This window comes from Pristiophorus japonicus, chromosome 4 (genome assembly GCF_044704955.1).
Source record: "Pristiophorus japonicus isolate sPriJap1 chromosome 4, sPriJap1.hap1, whole genome shotgun sequence".
Taxonomy (NCBI): domain Eukaryota; kingdom Metazoa; phylum Chordata; class Chondrichthyes; family Pristiophoridae; genus Pristiophorus; species Pristiophorus japonicus.
In genome coordinates, this window is record NC_091980.1 from 128,444,174 (window position 1) to 128,461,729 (window position 17,556).

The 17,556-nt window shown below is 44.8% G+C and overlaps 1 pseudogene; it reads right to left on the reverse strand.

Moving 5' to 3' along the window:
* Positions 1-7,012: 7,012 nt before the first annotated feature.
* On the reverse strand, positions 7,013-9,354 carry LOC139262180 (ferritin heavy chain-like; annotated as a pseudogene).
* Positions 9,355-17,556: the final 8,202 nt, after the last annotated feature.

A 17,556-nucleotide genomic window follows, 5' to 3' on the forward strand; every position in this document is an offset into this window, starting at 1 on the left:
TGTCTCTGAGTCGGTAGGTATCAGCACAGGGAATCAAAGGATATGGCGATCGGGTGGGAAAGTGCAGTTGACGATCAATCATGATCTTATTGAATGGCGAAGCAGGCTCAAGGTGCCATTGGGCGTGCTCCTGCTCCTAATTTTGTTCTTAAGTTATTAGCTTGAAGCAGGGGGAACATTGATCTGATATATTTTGTGATGCGCACGTAAACAGTTAACCATTAGTGTAGTTCTGAGCTCAGAGCGAGGAATGTCTGCAGCTGAACCTCATCGTGTTCAGCATGTTAAATTTGTATAGAACCTTGGCTAGATAACACTTGGAGTCCTGTGCACAGTTCTGGTCTCCACAGAGTCATATAAGAGTAAAGCACAGAAGCAGGCCTTTCAATGAACAATAATCCATTTAGTCCAGTTCTTTTCCCATAAACCCTGCAATTTTTCTCCTTCAAGTAATTATCGAATTCCCTTTTGAACGCTACTATTAAATCTGTTTCCATCACCCTACCAAGCCGTGCATTCTGAATCCTAATCATTCATCGAGTTAAAAAGTTTTTCTTCGTGACGCCTCTGGTTACTTTGCTAATGACCTTAATTCTGTGGCCTCTGATTATTGAAACAGTTTCTGTTGATTGACAGAGTTAAGCGATCCCGCAATCAATGGATCAGATCAAAGCTCTGCAGTCCTGCCACATCCAGTCGTGAATGGTGGTGGATCATTAAAGCACTAATGGGAGGAGGAGGCTCCATGAATATCTGCATCCTCAAAGATGGCAGAGCCCAGCATGCGAGTGCAAAAGACAAGGCTGAGCCAGTTGCAGCCATCTTCTGCTAGAAGTGCCTCATGGATGATCCATCTCAGCTTTCTCCTGAGGTCCCCACCATCACAGAAGGCAGTCTTCAGCCAATTCAATTCACTTGACATGATATCAAGAAACAGCTGAATGCACTGGATACAGGAAAGACTATGGGCCCCGACAACATCTTGGCTGACCTGCTGAACACGTGTGCTCCAGAACTAACAGCGCCTCTAATCAAGTTGTTCCTGTACAGCTACAACACTGGCATCCACTCGACAATGTGGAAAACTGCCCAGGACTAACCTGTCCACAACAAGGAGGACAAATCCAATCCAGCCAATTATTGCCCCATTAGTCTACTGTCAACCATGAGCAATGTGATGGAAGGTGTCGCGACAGTGTTATCAAATGCCACTTACTCACTAATAATCTGTTCACAGATGCTCAGTTTGGGTTTGGCCAGGACCACTCGGCTACAGACCTTATTACAGCCTTGGTCCAAACATGGACAAAAGAGCTGAATTCCAGAGATGAGGTGAGAGTGAGTACCCTTGACATCAAGGCAGCATTTGACTGAGTGTGGCATCATGGAGCCCTGGTAAAATTGAAGTCAATGGGAATCAGGGGGGAAACTCCACTGACTAAAGTCATACCAGCACAAAGGAAGATGGTTGTGGTTGTTGTAGGTCAATCATCTCAGCCACTGTACATAGCTGCAAGAATTCCTTAGGGCAGTGTCCTCGGCCCAACCCTCTTCAGCTGCTTCATTAATGACCTTCCCTCCATCATAAGGTCAGAAGTGGGGATATTCGCTGATGTTCGCAATGTTCAGTTGGATTTGCAACTCTTCAGAAAATGAAGCAGTCTACGCCCACAGGCAGCAAGACTTGGACATCATTCAGGCTTGGGCTGATAAATGGCAAGTAACATTTGCGCCACACAAGTGCCAGGCAATGACTATCTCCAACAAGTGAGAGTCTAACCACCTGGCATTGCTTTCAACAGCATTACCATTGCCGAATCCCCCACTGTTAATACCTGGGGCCCACCATTGACCAGAAACTCTCATAAATACTGTGGTAACAATAATGGGTCAGAAACCGGGTATCCTGCGGCGAGCGTCTCACCTCTTGACTCCTCCTTTCCATCATCTGCAAGACACAAGTCAGGAGTGTGATGGAATACTCTGCACTTGCTTGGACAAGTGCAGTTCTAATGATACTCATGAAGCTCGACAGCATCCAGGACAAAGCAGCCCACTTGATTGGCATCCCATCCACCACCTTCAACATTCACTGCCTTCACTGTGGCTTCAGTGTGTACCATCTACAAGATGCACTGCAGCAACTGACCAAGGCTTTTTTTAGCAGCATTTGTTAACCCGCGACCTCCACCAACTAGAAGGAAAATGACAGCAGATGCATGGGAACACCATCACCTGTAATTTCCCCTTCAAGTTACGCACCATCCTCACTTGGAAATATATCGCCATTCCTTCATCGGCACTGGATCAAATCATGTAACTCCCTCTATAACAGCACTGTACACTATAAGGACTGCAGCGGGTCAAGAAAGCAGCCCACCACCATCTCCTCAAGTGAAATTTGGCATGGGCAATAAATGCCATCCTTGCCAACGACACCCACAGCCCGGAAAGAATAAAAAAGACATTAACATGGAAAGGTTAAATGAGACAATTTAATTGCACCCTGTGCAGTTCTCAGCAAAGTTCCTTAATTAACTTGTAAACACTGGATTATTGGAGCTCCAGCATTGTTGGGGTAAAAGGTGGACTCCCTGATATAAGGAATGGACACCCGCCGTTTTGGTATAGCGACCACGGAATCACTCAAATGAAACCTCAGTTAACCAGCTTTATTCAATCATGCAGGGGAAGGGTTCCCATGACCACTTCCCAGAAGAACAGTTTGTAATGACAGTTATATATTTTCTGAGGTGTGTGACTCTCCTACAAAACCATTGATTGGCCTACTGCTATCAGCGAAGTTACATTGATTTGTTGACTCTCATCAGACGAGCTCTGAGTGGTTCTTCCCCCGCCCCTGTCCATCTCCCAAAACATGTCACCCTTCTGGAATGTGTTATTCAATGGTACCATCTTTGCCTCAGTTTCTCATGATGTATAGATTAACTTTGTTTTCCAGGGTGGTGCCTCGTTAACCCTCCCCCAAGAACTCTAATCAAAACTACCAGCCATTACAATTCTGTTCCCAAAAATGTGTGTCCATATTCTGTACTGAATATGTGCACTTCCATGAGTCTGAATTAAGATTAATACAACAGATGGTTCATTGCTGCTTCCCTCTTCTTAACCCAATGTAAATGAGTGTATAATTGTGCTTTACATACATAAGTGAGTTTTATATAATCGGCCAATCACAATCCCTACCGAATACTGAGGAACTCCTGATTCCTCAGAACCTCCTAATACTGATAAGCCCATTTAATCTGGACCATTTTACGATCTTCAGTATCCACTTTCGTGACCATCGGTCTGTCTCCACTCTAGTGACTGTTTTTTTTATCCCCTGATAAAAATAGTCTGCATCCCAGAGTACTTAAGGAAGTGGCCCTAGAAATAGTGGATGCATTGATGATCATTTTCCAACAGTCTATCGACTCTGGATCAGTTCCTATGGACTGGAGGGTAGCTAATGTAACACCACTTTTTAAAAAAGGAAGGAGAGAGAAAACGAGGAATTGTAGACCGGTTAGCCTGACATCGGTAGTGGGGAAAATGTTGGAATCAATTATTAAAGATGAAGTAGCAGCACATTTGAAAAGCAGTGACAGGATCGGTCCAAGTCAGCATGGATTTATGAAAGGAAAATCATGCTTCTCAAATCTTCCAGAATTTTTTGAGGATGTAATTAGTAGAGTGGACAAGGGAGAACCAGTGGATGTGATATATTTGGATTTTCAAAAAGCTTTTGACAAGGTCCCATACAAGAGATTGTTGTGCAAAATTAAAGCACATGGTATTGGGGGTAACGTATTGACGTGGATAGAGAACTGGTTGACAGACAGGAAGCAGCGAGTCGGGATAAACGGGTCCTTTTCAGAATGGCAGGCAGTGACCAGTGGGGTGCTGCAGGGATCAGTGCTGGGACCCCAGCTATTTACAATATATATCAATGATTTTGATGAAGGAATTGAGTGTAATATCTCCAAGTTTGCAGATGACACTAAGCTGGGTGGCGGTGTGAGCTGTGAGTAGAATGCTAAGAGGGTGCAGGGTGCCTTGGACAGGTTAGGTGAGTGGGCAAATGCATGGCAGATGCAATATAATGTGGATAAATGTGAGGTTATCCACTTTGGTGGCAAAAACGTGAAGGTAGAATATTATCTGAATGGCAGCAGATTAGGAAAAGGGGAGGTGCAACGAGACCTGGGTGTCATGGTACATCAGTCATTGAAAGTTGGCATGCAGGTACAGCAGGTGGTGAAGAAGGCAAATGGCATGTTGGCCTTCATAGCTAGGGGATTTGAGTATAGGAGCAGGGAGGTCTTACTGCAGTTGTACAGGGCCTTAGTGAGGCCTCACATGGAAATATTGTGTTCAGTTTTGATCTCCTAATCTGAGGAAGGATGTTCTTGCTACTGAGGGAGTGCAGCGAAGGTTCACCAGACTGATTCCCGGGATGGCAGGACTGACATATGAGGAGAGACTGGATCGACTGGATCTGTATTCACTGGAGTTTAGAAGAATGAGAGACGATCTCATAGAAATATATAAAATTCTGATGAGACTGGACAGGTTAGATGCAGGAAGAATGTTCCCGAAGTTGGGGAAGTCCAGAACCAGGGGACATAGTCTAAAGATATGGCGTAAGCCATTTAGGACTGAGATGAGGAGAAACTTCTTCACTCAGAGAGTTGTGAACCTGTGGAATTCTCTACCACAGAGAGTTGTTGATGCCAGTTCATTATATTCAAGAGGGAGTTAGATATGGCCCTTATGGCTAAAGGAATCAAGGGGTATGGAGAGAAAGCAGGAAAGGGGTACTGAGGTGAATGATCAGCCACGGTCTTATTGAATGGTGGTGCAGACTCAAAGGGCCGAATGGCCTACTCCTGCACTTATTTTCTATGTTTCTATCGACAGCATTTGAATCCATTCATGGATGAGAAGGGGACAAACAGATATCCAGTCCAATTGGAAAGGATGATTGCCATTTGGTATGAAATGCACAATGGGACGAAATACAAATGGATACATTTATGGAGGAGCTGCTGGTATTGGGTTTATAAATTGATGGAACAGACATGGGGGAGGGGAAAACAGGAGGAAAAGTTTCAAGAGAAGTATCTATACAGCTAATTAATTAAATAAATCTGGAATAAAAAGCTAGTGTCAGTACTGGTGATCATGAAATGAGGAGATTGTCAGAAAAACCCATGTGTTTCTCAAATCTCCTTTAGGGAAAGAAACCTGCCGTGCTTACCCAGTCTGGCCGATATGTGACTCCAGGGCCACAGCAAAGTGGTTGACTATCAACTGCCCTCTGAAATGGCCCAGCAAGGCACTCAATGCTACAAGGCTGTTCACCTTTAAGGGCAATTTGAGATGGACAATAAATGCTGGCCTTGAGCTCAGAGATTGGTGGTCTCTATGGCAGTTACTTGCTTCTTTGCCCACACAGCTCAATAGGAAGTCTACAGCAGCAGTGGTGTGTTTAGTTTACTGAGCTACCCGCAGTAATAACCCTGAATGCAAAGAGCACAGATGTATTTAAGGAGAAGCTATATAAACACATGAGGCAGAAAGGTATAGAAGTATACACTGATAGGTCTAGATGAAGTGGGGTGGGAGAAGGCTCACATGGAGCATAAACCACAGCATGGCCCAGTTGGGCTGAATGGTCTTTTTCGGTGCTGTAAATTTGATATAATTCTTAAAACACGGGCACCTGTGAAGTTTTTCAAATCAAGTGAGCTGAAGACTTTGTCAGGAACAGGAAGTCGTCAAATCCATCAGCCGCAAACCCAGGCCGACTCGTGGAATTGTGGCTCATCAATATATGAAATTTTGTAACATCGATACCCGAAAAGTGCCTTTGAGAGTTGCAAAGACATTAACATGGAATGGCTGAAGATGGCAGTTTAATTGCATAGCATACAGATTTCAGCTAAATTCCTAAAACTAACTTGTAAACAGTGGATTATTACAGCTGTAGCATTAACAGTTGAATCCATTCATAGGAGAGAAATGCAGATCCAGTAGGATTTTGACAGGATGATTGCTATTTGATATAAAATGTAAAATGGGATTCAATACAAATAGATACATTGGATTTGTGAATTGAGGTATGGGGTGGGGGAAATGTTTTTCCAAAGGTCTGTGTTTAACTTCTTGGGCCTTTTGCTTTGCATCAGCAGAAAAACAAGGAACTATCTTCCTATTATCAGTACAAGCGATATTCAACTTTTGCCTTTCCAACCGCCCATTGTCTTACTTTCCCTATCTCCATGACTCAGGGTCACGGGACTGGAGACTACAGCTGCCTTCTGCTTAAGTATACATTTCTTACTTGACCACTCTCCCTGTCCCATAATTCATCAGAGAAAGATAGGAGAGCTGGCTACACATTATAAAAGTTACAAAAGGTTATAAGTTAAGAAATTTCTCTCCCACAACACATTTTACAGCAATTTGTATTTTGTTGCATTAAGATATAATTTCTGTTAAGGCAGACAGAATGTTCACTAGCAGGAACAGGTATTTTTATTGCACTGTTTATATCCCAAGTTTTAACATTCCCTCTCTAAACCTATTTAATACACACCCTAAAACCAATCTGTGAGCATGCTTTGTCTCAGTCAGTCGTGGCCTGAATTTACATTTGAAAAATTTAGACCTTGCAACAGGAGTCTGAATATCCAACACAATACATCACTATTACCCTCGAGGATAAACCACTTTCATAGGACTGAATCCCTTAACACTGTTGCCCAACTCAGTGTAATTCTTGGTTGATTTAAACTACATTATATAAATTGAAAAATAAGCAATGACTCAACTATAGAAAGAAACAGCCCAGTCCAATGTTGAACTGTTTATTTACAGATGTGACATTTTGAATCGAGATCTCAGCTCTTTGTACAAAGTCACAAGCCATCATTCCCTACAAGACAGGGGGCTAACTTATATAAATAAAGAGTAATAAACAAAATGTTTGATCCCATCAGTCAGTTTAGTTGCTCTCCCCCAGGGTGTGCTTGTCAAACAGGTACTCTCCCAGGCCATGCTCAGGGACTCCCAATCACTTCAGGTTGGTGATGTGATCTCCAAGGTTCTTGATCATCTTCACTTGTTCATCCAAGTAGTGGGTCTCCAGGATGTCACACAACTGAAAGAGGGAAACTAGTTATGTCCAGCAGCAGATATCAAGGAATGTCAGCTTCCCCTTCAGAGTCTGCATTTTAATCCTTTTGAACAAGAGGATAGTCAAACAGTACAATTGAGATTGATGGAATTACTGCACCATTAGATTAAACTTACTGCACAATAGATGCTCAGATCCTGGGATCACAGACATATCTAGTCACTGTCCACAGTAGGCTAACTTCCCCCAAATGCAGACCGATAAGACCAACAAAGCTATTAGGCATGGAGAGCTTTTAATTAGGCCCAAGGTACCACAACATTCATCTTACCCAACAGCCCACATTAAATCATTAACAACTTACATAAGGGTCAGTGCTCCCAGTGGAGAGTTTGTGCAGATCCAGCAGACTCTGGTTCACATTCTTCTCCATCTGCAGAGCTCTCTGCATTATCTCCAGACCATTGCTCCACTCATCCTGCTCTGGTTTCTGGAAAGAAAGTACATGCTCACAGTTCACTTACAATAGATTAAACAAATTAGAAAGTATTGAAGGAAATTAGTGGTGCAAAAGTCCACTTTACCATGAACCGGTGTGTTAGAATATAAAATTGACATTAAGCTATCATAACATTAGTCATATTGATGAGGCAAATTGCAGAGATGTATTTAAGGGGAAGCTGGGCAAGTGCATGGAGAGAAAGGAATAGGACGATATGCTGAGGGGATGAGATGAAGCAAGGTGGGAGGAGGCTCGCTGGAGTATAAACACCAGCAAAGACCAGCGTGGCTGAATGGCCTGTGTGTTGTAAATTGGAAGTAATTGCTTTAGCACATATTGAGAACAATCAATCTAAGGGGAGCCAGACAGAAGGCCACTCCTTTATTGAATCCAACCTTGATATCAGACATGATTATCTGTCCTCCACGCCAATTCTGGAATTCCATAAGTTTCTCAGCATGCTCACGTTCCTCGTGACTGCTCCTTGAAAAACTCTGCAAAGTGGCGCAGGACATCATCATCCCGGTCAAAGTAGAAGGACTATGGAGAGATCAGTACAGTAGTTGGGTAATGCATGGCAGACCCAGCATCATGTGCGCAGTACATAACTTCAAGCTCAATTTTGCTTGCTTTATTTCGAGGGTTCAAAGTCTCACTGAACCTGTATATACAGGCATCTCAATTATCCGGGTCCCTTGGGGATTGGTCTATGCCAGTTAAACGATTTCTCCTTAAAGCAAGTTGACATTAGTTCATGCTTACAGTACTGCAGGTGTGCTCTAATCAATAGCTGTAGCATCTCTTCTAATCCTTGAATTCTAGTCCTCGAGATCTAAAGAGCATTAGGCTTGTTGATTACTTCCTGTAACGACTCATGGCATTTTAATGAATTATGAGAGGCAATGGAACGATGTGGGAGTAGTAGTGGGAGCAGAGGCAGGGTGGAGCACTTAAAAGCGAGGCTCAAAAGGCAACATTTGAAAGGAACATCAGCGTTCCAAAGTGACGTCGGCAGAGCGCACACGTGGAATTTTAAATGCCGTTACAATGGTTTCCCATTGCATCCGTGTGCGGATAAAGCGAGAGTTGCCTGTACATACATTGTTATGGAGACAATCTTTTGATACCTTTACCCAATAGAAAACCACAGACCAGCATCAAAGCCTTGATTTTCCTGAGGAGGTAGGTGGGTGCGGGAAATAACATATTCCAGGTAACCTTGGCACAGCATCAAAACAGTTTTTTTATTAAATTATTTGAGTGGAGGGTGGGGATGGTGAAATGGGAAACAGTGTTGCAGATTTCTTCCACACTTGCAGGAAAAGTATACTTCTTGATTTTCCCCTAGAATGTCCCATTACATTGCCTCATTGCAAAGGAAAGTCGGGAAAGTCCATGGAGTGATTTAGAATGAGGATTCAAATTTTGAAATCCATGTATTGAGTGCAGAATGTATTCCAAATAAACTTCAACAACAAGCTCAAAAAAGCCCAGGAAAGTGAGTCATTCAAGATACTCAGAATAGGTGGGCTGGATACAACACAGAATTTAGTAAATTCACATTACATAGACCACTTCACAATGGAGACTAAAATACAAAACTCACCATAGAGAGATAAACATACGAGGAATAGAGATCCACATTGATCTGCTTGTTGACAGCATCCTCACAGTCCTGGTGGTAGTTCTGACACGCTTGAGAAGGCATCTGGATTCTTTAATACAAATCAAATATTTGTTGAAACAATAAACTGAGATTGAACCAACCTCAAACTCCTGTATAATCCAGGGCGTGGCAACCTAGATAATGAGTGATGGTCCTCAATATCCAATCAAAAGTTGCAGCCTCTCAGAGCACCAATAAAGTAATGGGAGGAGGGGGATGCACTCTCAGAGCCAGTCAGATCTTTGAAGAATGAGCATCATTGGCTGACAACTCAATGAGGATCTCAATTGTCCTAACTTTCCTCAAACACAGTTCAGATATCCAGAATCACAGGTTCAGAGTTGGAGCCTCGACTCTTTCGACCAATCAATTGGGAAAAACTTAAAATACAAGTACCCCCTTTAAAAAGCAGAATAAGCAATAAATTTAAATGTGACAAAACGAACAAAAACACTTTTCCAAATTATAATTTAGTTCCCTGTATCCACATTGCACTCCAGTCCCTCTGGCCCACCGGTCACAGAAAGCCTCAAGCAGACAGGGAGACACCGCATGCTCCCTCTCCAGGGACACCCGGGCACGGACATAGCCGCAGAAGAGAGACAGGCAGATGGAGAGAACACCCCATCGACCGTGCTCTGTCTGGACCAGTTAATGGCCACCTTGAAAGGTTCATTGAACCCTCTGTTGTTTGCGACTCAGTGTCTTTTTAATAGTTCTGGATGGTTCAGTGTGTGTATGAGGATCACCATCGTTCATTGGGTTGGTCATGTGCAGGTATCTGTGGGTTTGATGTAACATCTAAACATAGTGGTTATGTTATAGGACTAGTAATCCAGAGGCCTGGACTAATAATCCAGAGACATGAGTAAAAGTCCCACCTTGGCAGCTGGGGAATTTAAATTCAGTTAATTCAATAAAAATCCGTGATAAAAAGCAGTAATAAAATCTGTAATATTGACCAGGGAGCTATCGGATTGTCGTAAAATCCCATCTGGTTCACTAATGTCCTTTAGGGAAGGAAATCTGCCGTCCTTACCTGGTCTGGCCTATATATGACTCCAAACCCACAGCAACGTGGTTGACTATTAACTGCCCTCCGAAATGGCGTAGCAAGCCACTCAGTTTTAACAAACTGCTATGAGAAACAATAATAAAAATAAAACATGATGAACCACCCGGCATCCACCTAGACATACCCAGCCCAGTCGACCCTGCAAAGTCCTCCTCACTAACCGCTGGGGAATTGTGCCAAAATTGGGAGAGGAGTCCCACAGACTAGTCAAGCAACAACGTGACATAGTCATACTCACAGAATCATACCTTTCACCAATGTCCCAGATTCCTCCATCACCATCCCTGGGTATGTCCTGTCCTACCGGCAGGACAGACCCACCAGAGGTGGCGACACAGTGGTATACAATCAGGAAGGAGTGGCCCTAGGAGTCCTCAACATTGACTCGGGATGGCATGAAGTCTCATGTGTTCAGGTCAAGCATGGACATAGCTGAGAGACATAGCGCCCAGATTGGGCCTGCGACAGGTGGTGAGAGAACCAACAGAAGGGAAAAACCTCTGACATCGTGCTCACCAATCTACCTTTCGCAGATGCATCTGTCCATTACAGTATTGGTAACGGTCCAGACAGACAGTACTTGTGGAGAAGAAGTTCCATCTTCACACTGAGGACACCCCCCCATCATTCTGTGTGGCACTACCACCGTGTTAAATGCGATAAATTCAGAATAGATCTAGCGGCTCAAAATCCATGAGGCAACGTGGGTCATCAGCAGCCACAGAATTGTATTGCACCGCAATCTATAACATAATGGCCCGGCCTGTCGTTCACGCATTACCATCAAGCCAACGGACCTAAGGTGGTTCAATGAGGAGTGCAGAAGAGAATGCCAGGAACAGCACCAGTTGTACCTAAATAGAGGTGCCAACCTGGGGAAGCTGCAACACAGGACTGCATGCTAAACAACAGAAGCAGCATCCAATAGACAGAGCTAAGCAATCCCACAATCAACAGATCAGAGCAAAGTTCTGCAGTCCTGCCACATCCAGTCATGAATAGTGGTGGACCATTAAACAACTAACGGGCGGAGGAGGCTCCATGAATATTCCTGTCCTCAATGATGGTGGAGCCCAGCTCGTCATTGCAAAAGACACGGCTGAAGTGTTTGCAACCATCTTCAGACTGAATTGCTTCATGGATGATCCATCTCAGCCTCCTCCTACAGTGCCCACCATCACAGAAGCCAGTCTTCAGCCAATTCAATTCTCATCACATGATATCCAGAAACGGCTGAGTGCATTGGATATAGAAAAGACTATGGACCCCGACAACATTCCGGTTGCCGTGCTGAAGACTTGTGCTCCAGAACTAACCTCGTCTCTTGCCATGCTGTTCCACTACAGATACAACACTGACATCCACCCGACAAAGTGGAAAACTGCCCAGGTATGTCCTGTCCACAAAAATCAGAACAAAGCAAATCTGGCCAATTACCGTCCCAATCATCAGCAAAGTGATGCAAGGTGTCATAGACTGTGCTAACAAGTGCGACTTACTCTCCAATAACCCACTCACAGATGTTCAGTTTGTGTTCGGCCAGGAATACTCATCTGCAGAACTCATTGCAGCTTTGGTTCAAACATAGACAAAAGAGCAGAATTCCAGGTGAGGAGAGAGTGAATGTCCTTGACATTAAGACAGCATTTGACCATGTTGGGCATCAAAGAGCACTGGTAAAATTGAAGTCAATGGGAATCAGGGAGAAAACTCTCCACAGGCTGGAGTCATATCTAGCTGCACGGAAGATGGTTGTGGTTGTTGGAGGTCAATTATCTCAGCCACAACACATCGCTTCAGGTTTTCCACGGGGCAGTGTGCTCGGCCCAACCAGCTTCAACTGCTTCATTAATGAACTTTCCTCCTTCATAAGGTCAGAAGTGCGATGTTTGCTGTTGATTGCATAGTATTCCCAGCTCCTCAGAAAATGAAGCAGTCCATGGAAATGCAGCAAGACCTGGATGACATTCAGTGTGGGGCTGATGAATGGAAAGTATCATTTGCGTCACACAAGGTTCAGGCAATGACCATCTCCAACAAGCGAGAGTCTCACTGCCTGCCCTTAACATTGAAGAGCATTACAATCACAGAATCGCACATCATCAACACCTGGGCGTCACCATTGTCCAGAAACTTAATTGGACCAGTCATATAAATACTGTCGTAACAAGAGCGGGTCAGAGGTTGGGAAATCTGCGGTGTGTCTCACCTTCTGACTCTCCAAAGCCTTTCCACCATCTACAAGGCACAAGTCAAGAGTGTGATGGAATACTCTCCAATTACCTGGATGAGTATAGCTCCTACAAAACTCAAAAAGCTCGACACCATCCATGACAAAGTAGCCCACTTGACTGGTACCTCATACACCTCATTCAACATTGACTGCCTCCACCATCAGCATACCATGGCTGCAGTGTGTACCATCTACAAGATGTACAGCAGCAATTCGCCAAGGTTTCTTCAGCAGCACCTGCCAACCCATGAGATCTACTAACTAAAAGGTCAACAGCAGCAGGCACATGGGAACACCGTGTTCCCATCCAAGTTACACACCATCCTGACTTGGAAATGTAACGCCATTCCTTCATCGTTGCTGGGACAAAATCATGGAACTCCCTCCCTAACAGCACTGTAGGAGTACCTTCACCACAAGAACTGCAGTGGTTCAAGAAGGCGGCTCACCACAACCTTCTCAAGGGCAATTAGTGATGTGCAACAAATGCTGGCCTTGCCAGTGACGCCCACATTCCGCAATGAATAAAAAAGACATTAACATGGAAAGACTAAAGGAGACAATTTAATTGCACCCAGTGCAGTTCTCAGAAAAGTCCCTAATTAACTTGTAAACACTGGATTATTGCAGCTCCAGCATCAACAACATTTGAATCCATTCATGGACGAGAAGGGGACAAATGGAGATCCAGTAGGATTTGGAAAGGATGCTGGCTATTTGATGTGAAATGCACAACAGGTTGAAATATAAATGGATACATTTATGGTGGAGCTGCTGGTATTGGGTTATAAATTGATGCAACAGGCATGGTGAGGACAACAGAGGGAAGAGTTTCAGACAAGTATCTATTTAACTTGGGTGTTTTCCTTTATGCATTCAATGCATTTAATCCTTGCCCAATTCCTTATTCATGTGGCAGCCTAGTCAGGGATTGTTGGCAGATTAATCAACCATGAGTTGGGGTGGGAGGGGTCCCAGCCCCAAGCCTAATAGCGTACCTATGTGGGGTAAGGTAGAATAGTGGTGATGCTACTGGATGTTTCCAGTAAAGTGGACAAAGTAGAACCAGTTGATGTGGTATATTTGGACTTTCAGAAGGCTTTCGACAAAGTCCCACACAAGAGATTAATGTGCAAAGTTAAAGCACATGGGATTGGGGGTAGTGTGCTGACGTGGATTGAGAACTGGTTGTCAGACAGGAAGCAAAGAGTAGGAGTAAACGGGTACTTTTCAGAATGGCAGGCAGTGACTAGTGGGGTGCCGCAAGGTTCTGTGCTGGGGCCCCAGCTGTTTACATTGTACATTAATGATTTAGACGAGGGGATTAAATGCAGTATCTCTAAATTTGCGGATGACACTAAGTTGGGTGGCAGTGTGAGCTGCGAGGAGGATGCTATTAGGCTGCAGAGTGACTTGGATAGGTTAGTTGAGTGGGCAAATGCATGGCAGATGAAGTGTAATGTGGATAAATGTGAGGTTATCCACTTTGGTGGTAAAAACAGAGAGACAGACTATTATCTGAATGGTGACAGATTAGGAAAAGGGAAGGTGCAACGAGACCTGGATGTCATGGTACATCAATCATTGAAGGTTAGCATGCAGGTACAGCAGGCGGTTAAGAAAGCAAATGGCATGTTGGCCTTCATAGCGAGGGGATTTGAATACAGGGGCAGGGAGGTGTTGCTACAGTTGTACAGGGCCTTGGTGAGGCCACACCTGGAGTATTGTGTACAGTTTTGGTCTCCTAACTTGAGGAAGGACATTCTTGCTATTGAGGGAGTGCAGCGAAGATTCACCAGACTGATTCCCGGGATGGCGGGACTGACCTATCAAGAAAGACTGGATCAACTGGGCTTGTATTCACTGGAGTTCAGAAGAATGAGAGGGGACCTCATGGAAACGTTTAAAATTCTGACGGGTTTAGACAGGTTAGATGCAGGAAGAATGTTCCCAATGTTGGGGAAGTCCAGAACCAGGGGTCACAGTCTAAGGATAAGGGGAAGTCATTTAGGACCGAGATGAGGAAAAACTTCTTCACCCAGAGAGTGGTGAACCTGTGGAATTCTCTACCACAGAAAGTAGTTGAGGCCAATTCACTAAATATATTCAAAAGGGAGTTAGATGAAGTCCTTACTACTCGGGGGATCAAGGGTTATGGCGAGAAAGCAGGAAGCGGGTACTGAAGTTTCATGTTCAGCCATGAACTCATTGAATGGCGGTGCAGGCTAGAAGGGCTGAATGGCCTGCTCCTGCACCTATTTTCTATGTTTCTATGTTTCTATAAATAGGTAGGATAAATATAAAAGCAAATTATTTAAATGGGAGGCATTACAAAATGAAACTCAAAAAGTTAGTATGCAGGTACAGCATTTAATTAGGAAAGCAAATGGAATGTTGTCCTTGATTTCAAAGGGGATGGAGTATAAATGTAAGCAAGTCCTGCTACAACTGTACAGGACGTTGGTGAGACCACACCTGGAGTACTACATACAGCTTTAGTCGCCTTATTTAAGGAGGGATATACTTACAATGGAGGCAGTTCAGAGAATGTTCATGAGGTTGATTCCTGAGATGAAGATGTTGTCATATGGAGAAAGGATAAGCAGGTTGGACTCATTGGAGTTTAAAAGATTGAAAGATGATCTTATTGAAACGAATAAGATTCTGAGGTGTCTTGACAGGGTCGATTCAGAGAGGATATTTCCCCTCGTGGGGGAATCTAGACCTAGGGGACATAGATTCAGAATATGGGAATGCCCATTTAAAACAGAAATGAGGAAGAATTTCTTCTCTCAGAGGGTTGTGAATCTTTCGAATTTGCTCCCCCACAGATCTGTGGAGACTGGGTCACTAAATATATGTCATCATCATCATCATAGGCAGTCCCTCGGAATCGCTTGCTTCCACTCTGATAATGAGTGATTAGGTGGCTGAGCAGTCCAATATGAGAGCCACAGACTCTGTCACAGGTGGGACAGATAGACATTGAGGGAAGGGGTGGGTGGGACAGGTTTGCCGCACGCACTTTCCGCTTGATTTCTGCGATGAGACTCGAGGTGCTCAGCGCCCTCCCTGATGCAATTCCTCCACTTAGGGCAGTCTTCGGCCAGGGACTCCCAGGTGTCAGTGGGGATGTCGCACTTTATCAGGGAGGCTTTGAGAGTGTCCTTGTAATGCTTCTGCTGCCCATCTTTGGCTTGTTTGCCGTGAAGGAGTTCCGAGTAGACCACTTGCTTTGGGAGTCTCGTGTCTGGCATGCGAACTATGTGGCCTGTCCAGCGGAGCTGATCAAGTGTGGTCAGTGCTTCAATGCTGGGGATGTTGCCCTGGTCGAGGACGCTAATGTTGGTGCATCTCTCCTCCCAGGGGATTTGTAGGATCTTGCGGAGACAGCGTCGGTGGTATTTCTCCAGCGACTTGAGGTGTCTACTGTACATGGTCCATGTCTCTGAGCCATACAGGAGGGCAGGTATTCCTACAGCCCTGTAGATTATGAGCTTGGTGGCAGTTCTGAGGGCTGGTCTTCAAACACTCTTTTCCTCAGGCTGCTGAAGGCTGCACTGGCACACTGGAGGTGATGTTGGATCTCGTCATTAATGCCTGCTCTTGTTGATGGGAGGCTCTAAAGATATGCTGTCCTCGCCGCACAGCACTGCCCCCATGTCATCAACATCCACGCCGCAGCCCTGGACAATGTGGACCACTTCCCATATTTCGGGAGCCTAAATATATGTAAGGTGGAGATCGACCAATTTCTGAACAATAAGGGAGTCAAGGATTATGGGGAGAGGGCATGGAAGTGGAGCTGAGGCCATGATTAGATCAGCCATGATCTTATTGAAAGGCGGAGCAGACTCGCCAGGCCAAATTACCTACTCCTGTTCTTATTTCATATGTTCTTATATAAGTAATCCAGAGGCCTGGACTAATGATCCAGAGTCAAAAACGAGGATGACTTGTTTCCTCTCTAAAAGTGAGTTCCCAGGTAGCTGAAGAGACCAATGTGGGACTTACAGTCTGTGTCACAGGTAGGGCGGACAATGGTTGAAGGAAAGCTGGGCTGGGGCGCCTGGGTTGACACACGCTCCTTCTGCTGTCTGTGCTTGGTTTCTGCTTGCTCTCAATGATGAGACTGGAGGTGCTCAGCGCTCTCTTGGATGCTGTTCCTCCACTTTGGGTGGTCTGGGGCCAGGGACTCCCAGGTACCGGTGGGGATGTTGCACTTTATCAACAAGGCTTTTGAGTGTGTCCTTGAAGCATTTCTTCTGCCAACTGGAGCTTACCTGCCGTGACGAAGATCCGAGTAGAGCACTTGCTTTGGGAGTCTCGTGTCGGGCATGCGGACGATGTGACCCAGCCAACGGAGCTGATCGAGCGTGATCAGTGCTTAGATGCGGGACAACGTTGGTGCGTCTTTGCTCCAAATGGATTTGCAGGATCTTGCAGAGGCAGTGCTAGTGGTACTTCTCCAGTGTTTTGAGCTGTTATCATGACTGTCCTGTAGATCATAAGCTTGGTGCCAGTTTTGATCATTCCATTCCTCAGGCGATCGAAGGCTGCACTGGAGCCGTTGTTGGACCTCATCATTGATGTCTGCCCTTGCTGATAGTCGGCTCCCGAGATATGGAAAATGGCCCATGTTGTCCAAGGCCACGCCTTGGATTTTAATGACCAGGGCCAGTGCTGTGTGGTGGGGTCAGGAATAGAAGACCTTTGCCTTACAGATGTTTAGTGTAAGGCCTATGCTTCTGTACAGCTCGGAGAGTGTGTTGACGCTGGCTTGGAATTCAGCATTAACATTTGAATCCATTCAAATGGGTGAAGCAAAGAAATGGAAATCCACTGGAATTTGGACAGAATGATTGTGCTCCCATTGCTATTTGGTATGAAATGCACATACAACTGGATACATTGGGTTGGTGAATTTGGGGATGGG